The following is a 6,458-nucleotide window of genomic DNA, read 5'->3' on the forward strand; positions in this document are numbered from 1 at the left end:
AGAATCTCTGATTTCATAGACTAGCGAATAAGGATAATTTGGCCCACAAATTTTCATTAAATGAGAAATAGGGATAAAAATTAAAGACCAGTCCATATGAAGGATAACCGCGCAAAAAAAAAAAAAGTTTTTTTTAGAGAAATTAACATCAATAGTTGTCCATCAAAATAGTCAGCAAATAATTTTTTTTTTTTGTATATTACTGTATGACATACATAGAATATATATATATTTTTGATATACAATAGTGTATATTCTTGTAGCAATGTCTGTACGGTCAATATATTCTTCTTGCTTACTCATAAATTTCATGATAAAATAGCATTTAGTTGGTTGGATTTTGGGCCCATCTGTAAAAATTAGCCCATTTTCTTTTCTAAGTCCAGTCCACAGTCAATATAGCAATCCTGCCTATATTTATCAAAGTCGTGACTCTCTGCTGCCTATTAGGGTTTTGGTGCCGCGCGTCTCTCCTCGTTTAATTCAACTACCCTTCAATCATGGCGGAGCGTGTTCCTCTTCACACACACACACACACACACGTGTTGCCTGTCACATTATGAGTTTGTATAGAGAAAATCTAATGAATTTGTTTTGTGTTGCAGACTGAGAAGGCTTTTTTGCAGCCTGGTGTTTTTCTAAGGTCAGTATCCTCACCAATGCTCTATGCTTTGTTCGTTCAATTCCGTAAATTAGATTAATTTGAGGCTAAGATTTGAGTTTTTTGTTTGGCGTACTCAAAGAAGACCGGTAAGGGAAAGAGGCCGAAAGGAGGGAATCGATACTTTAAGAGCATTAGCTTAGGCTTCAAGACTCTTCGTGAGGCTACTGAAGGTCAATATTCATTTCATTTCATCTAATTAATATGTATTTCACTTTGTATCTCTGATTTATATTAGATATTAGGTTTTTTAATTAATTTGCGGATAGTCCGATTGAAGTGTAACGTATATTCTATAACATTAATGTAGTGAATGCCAATTATTTTGGGTTTAAGGAATGGTTGATTGATCTATACGCAAGATAGTGAATATAGTTTTACTGTATCATTTTCTACTTTGATGTATTGGATTCATATAGTGAATGCCAACTAGACGGGATTAAGATTGATCGATGTATATACGATTCAAGCCAAAAGCGGCCTACCTATCCCGGATTATGTTTTTGTAATGTAGTTGGCAGTATATCCCGTATTAAGAAGTTTTAGTTTTTGCAATGTTGTTGGCATTTGGTAATCTTTCTATTAGGAACTTATTTTGTGGCCATACTTGGAGGGTTAGAGGAATTGATGATTGTGGAGTGTGTACAAAATATTGTTTGATGCAATTTGAGTACATAAGGGGAAACACATTGAGAACGTGTTTAATGCAATTTTGTTATTTCATTTCATCCATTGTGCTTCGTTCATTTCTCATTTGCCAAGATAGTAAATATTTATAAAGCACATGATCACTTTATGTACATGTGATGATTCCTTTTGCCAATAAAAAAGAATTGTACATGTCCCGCTTTGTGAATCTTAACGTGGTTTGTTATTGCTTATGATCCGTTTCAATTTAGTTATGTTTGGCTTAGATAGTAAATTTTCCGAACAACTTGTTAGATTTACGTGCTTTTTAAAACCCCGTTAACAATAGGTTGCATGAACTTAATGTTGGCTTTCAAATATAGAAAAGTATATTGCAAGCAATTTTTTCCCCGCATTTTAAAATGGCTATGATTGCTTAATTCTCTTTGTTCTATGGTCTAACCTAATGGTTTGGGGTCTGTTTGAATTTTGTTCTATGGTCTAACCTAACGGACTTGAAGAGCAGTAGAGTATTCTTCTATAGTTTTGCTTTCTCCCACAAAAGAATATACTGTTCTTACAGAAGAAATTGCTTGCTCCACAATAGTTCCAGCTTTGCCATATTCGTCCCTTATTTTTCTGGCTATGTCCATAAGAGCCCTCCCATACATAAGACCCGGAATCACTAGGAGAATAATAGAAGGAAATCCCACTATTGCCAGCCTCCATATCATCAAGAATCCTACCACGTAGGACCCAATAAATGTTGCTACGTTCATCAAGAAAACTGGAACCTGTATTAATTCCAAATTATAAACATTATTAATTAATGTTCGAATGATTTTACTAAACTTAGAATAATGAAAGAACAAATTAAGCTAACGCAGTCTTGAATTACAAGACTGTCACTGGAGACACTAGCTATGACATCGGCCGTGCTTGCCACGCGTAGATCAAAGTATCCTACATCTTGTCTTAGAACTGCTTTTAAGTATCTTATTCGCAGCCTTGACGCTTGCCTCTCTGCTGTTCTTGTCCAACAATGGACTTGATCGATGTACATATGATTCAAGCCAAAAGCAACTTGTAGGGCTTGAAAAAGCCAAAACCTCACCTGGATTATGCTTCGTACATTTCTCATTTGCCAAGATAGTAAATATTTACAAAGCAACAATGATTAATTTATGTACATGTGATCATCATTTTGCCAATAAGAAAGAATTGTACATGTTACGCTTGTGAATCTTAACGCGGTTTGTTATTGCTTATAATCCGTTGGGGATTCTTTCACTTAAGTTATGTTTGGCTTAGATGGTAAATTTTCCACGACTACTTTTTAGATTTACGTGCTTTTTAAAACCCTGTATAACAATAAGTTGCATGAACTTAATGTTGGCTTTCAAATATAGAAAAGTATATTGCAAGCAATTTTTTTCTGCATTTTAAAATGGCTATGATTGCTTAATTCTCTTTGTTCTATGGTCTAACCTAACGGTTTGGTCTGTTTGAATTTAGGTACTTACATTGACAAGAAATGCCCATTCACTGGCAATGTTTCCATCCGAGGTCGTATCCTTGCTGGTGCATGCCACAGTGCTAAGATGAACAGAACCATCATTGTTCGACGGAATTACCTACATTATGTCAAGAAGTACCAGAGGCAAGAGCTTGTCACTTTTAAATATATTGGCTGCTTAACTTCTTCTTTTGTTAGTTGTAACATGTAAATTAATATGTCAGATATGAGAAGAGGCACTCCAATATTCCACTCACATATCACCATGCTTCCGTGTGAAAGAGGGTGATCATGTTATTATTGGACATGCGGCAGTTGGACCGTTCGTTTTTATTTTGCTATAGTAATTTTCTTTATTTTCTGTTATTGTATGTGGTAACATTTTCTCGTTTTACGAGCCTTTGTCCAAAACCGCGAGGTTCAATGTCTTGAAGGTGGTTCCACCGGGTCCGTGGTGGGAAAAAAGCTTTTACCGGAATGTGAGCTTGGTGCTTCCATTTTAGTTGTTACTTCTAGGGATGATGTTGAGACTTTTATGCTTTGATTTGCTTCATTAATTTTCCTTCGAGCTTCAAATTTTGAAACTTAATGCTAGCAAGTTTTGTTAAAGCCTATGTACTGGGTTGTAAGATGTTTGTGATTGAACGCCTTATAAGAAAAGGATGTTTGGTGGTTGAATTATATAGCAGCGCTTCTCTACTGTACTGGCACTTGAGTTACTAACTTGCGGCCCCCTTTAGCTATTTGTTTTGAGCTGAGTCTGCTAGAAATGTAGATTGATGCCTATTGGTTCATTGCCCAAAACATATCATAGCTAACTCTTAACATATCACAGAAACTAGCATGGGCATTGCGATACACAGCCGATAAATATATCTTGCAACGTAATTTAATCAAGAACGCCCAGAATCGTTTCTTTAGCACATTTCTTCTACAAGAAGAGTAAAATGTTTGAATTTTCCTCGGAGCAACCACAAACTTCAACAATTTAATATCTATCGCCAATGGACTTATACATTGAGTCGATACGCCTAAGGTCAATAGGAAGAATGTACCATGTGACGCACACTTGCAATTGTAAATAACCAAGTTGTGAAACATAAAGCCTTTTGACTCATCATTTAACCTTCCCATGGATGCCAAATTTGAAATGTTCAGCTTGTTGTCAAAATTTGAAATCAGACGAACAAGGATCAAATTCCGAACCCAAATTGGGTGAGCGCAAAGGACGATGAAGATCTCAGCTTGAAAATCGTAGAGAAGGCTAAGTTACGGCCATGTTCCAATGTGGTAAGTGGAAATAGAAAGAAATAAAAGAAAAATGACCAAATTGAAGAGGATCCCGTGAATTGTTGAATTTTTGAAAATCAATTAATCATTTATATTGCTATTAGTTGTTTATTTGGATTACTCGGTGGAAGCATGTTTGTGTAGCATTTAGAAGTTGGTTATACAAATTTGTAGCATTTAGAAGTTACGGTGTGTTCCAATGAGGAAGAAGCTGAGATTTTGACAAATTTGAAAGTGGTAAGTGGAAATAGTAGTAGAAGAAGGAGAAAATGACCAAGTTACTCGTGATCGAAGAGGATCCCGTGAGTTGTTGAATTTGTTAAATCTATTAAATATTGATACTAGTTGTTTATTTGGATTGAGATCACCGGTGGAAGCATGTTCATATAGCATCCGGAAGTTAAATCAATTTACTAACATGTGTTCCAGTTGTTATTGATAAGGAAGAAGCTGAGATTTTGACAAATTTGAAAGTGGTAAGTGGAAATAGTGAGAAATAAAAGAAGAAGAAAATGACCAATTTATTGCGATCGAAGAGGATCCCATGAGTGGTTGAATTTTGTAAATCGATTAAACATTTATATTGCTATTAGTTATTTATTTGGATTGAGAATCACCGGTGGAAGCATGTTTATGTAGCATTTAGGAGCTCGGTTATAAAAATGTAGCATTTAGAAGTTAAATTAATTTTACTAATATGTGGTTGATTAATAGGATTCCTTCTCAATTTTGTTGTTCGTGTGTTAGGTGGAATAGACAAGGGTTTCAAAAGCTCATAACGACATGTTTCCGGTAGTTTGAATTGTCTGTCAAATTGGCTATTAGATTTTTGCAAATTGTATATTACCGCGTATTTTTTTCCTTGTTGTATCGTAGCCTTCGAAAATTAGTATTCCCTTGGTGTTTGTCTTGCCATAAAGGTTTAAGAGGCTTATTTGGTTTGTGTGTTATCTCGATGGTAATGAAGGAATTGTAAAACTAACAATTGAAAAGTCAGTTTAATAGGAAAAACATCGCATTTGAATGTGCAGAATCCCATTGTCTAGATCTTGTAGATCACTCATTAAGGCATGAATCACTGCATTATCATGTAATAGTTTTTTAGAATGTCAACTAAGTATGGTAATCTACATCAAGTACATATGGCAAGGCAATGGAACACATGATGGCGACATTTCATTCACAAAGTTCAAAGTGTCACTTGCCTAAGTTTAAAGTCGCTAGATCGAGTTTTGAATGCTTAAACTCTTTTGAGTCCATTCTGATTTTTATAGCACCAGAACCAACAGCAAAATTAAAGGTGCAACTTTATAGTTTTTCGAACAAAATCACCAAAGAGGGAGCATCCAAAGGGTCGTGGTCGTTTATAGATCAGCTTGTATCTCATTTAACCAACACTTATTCCCCACTGATTTAGATACTCTATTCCTCCAATTTGTCTCCTAGTTTCAGTTCCTTTTAGCCCTTTATAACATACCAAGAAAGAGAGAGAGAGAGCACTTAACAAACACAAGAAAGCAAATAAAAAAGGAGCTGGAGGGTCATGCCAAAATCGAAGGAAAACAAGAGCATAGAGTAGCATGGGTATGCAGCACCAAGATGAAAGAGAACAGCCAAGTTACAAGATGTTTGAAGGGAAGAGATTATGCAAAACTTATTCCATGATACATAATGACATATCTAGTACAGGAGAATAATCAACTCTAGATAAAACGCAATCCAAGTAACAAACCGAGTGTGACAAAGAAGAATGCATCGGGGTAAGTTATCACATTCAAACAAGCCTCCCCCGTGCGTACTTGGCACAAATTATGCGGTCCGCATAACTTTGATAATTCCTTCACAAAGTTATGCCCGTGGGGGCATACTTTTAATGGGCAAACTTTTATGCCGGATCCGGCATAACTTTGTGAATGAATTATCAAAGTTATGCCGGACCCGGCATAAAAGTTCCTTTTTTTTTTCAAGAACGGAACTTTCCCAACATTTTGAGCTTCCAAGCAATCTTGTTTAACATGAATCTATATATAATTATAGAAACAAATAAGGACCACAATAAAACTAAAAATAAAAAAGGAAAATTATAACAGAAACAGTGAAATGAATAGTGAAGCTAATCGAGAGAAGGGCACATACTCTTATTTTCTATAATGACATGAAATATAACTGTAAGAAATTTGAGCCAGAAAAGAAAATCATACCTGAATATCGGAACACCCAACAGAGAAGATGAAGAGAACTGAAAGAGTAGTGTTTGAAAGACTGAACAAAAATAAATATCGTGCAAAACGAACAGATTGAATACGAAAAATAAAAACAAAAGGATGGAAATGAATGTTGAAGAACATTGCAGAGAAAGTTAGG

General features: G+C 35.3%; 1 pseudogene; it reads left to right on the plus strand.

Annotated features, from left to right (window-relative positions):
• The first annotated feature begins 500 nt into the window (after positions 1–500).
• Positions 501–3,503, plus strand: LOC132049066 (small ribosomal subunit protein uS17-like; annotated as a pseudogene).
• Positions 3,504–6,458: the final 2,955 nt, after the last annotated feature.

This window comes from Lycium ferocissimum, chromosome 3 (genome assembly GCF_029784015.1).
Source record: "Lycium ferocissimum isolate CSIRO_LF1 chromosome 3, AGI_CSIRO_Lferr_CH_V1, whole genome shotgun sequence".
NCBI lineage: Eukaryota > Viridiplantae > Streptophyta > Magnoliopsida > Solanales > Solanaceae > Lycium > Lycium ferocissimum.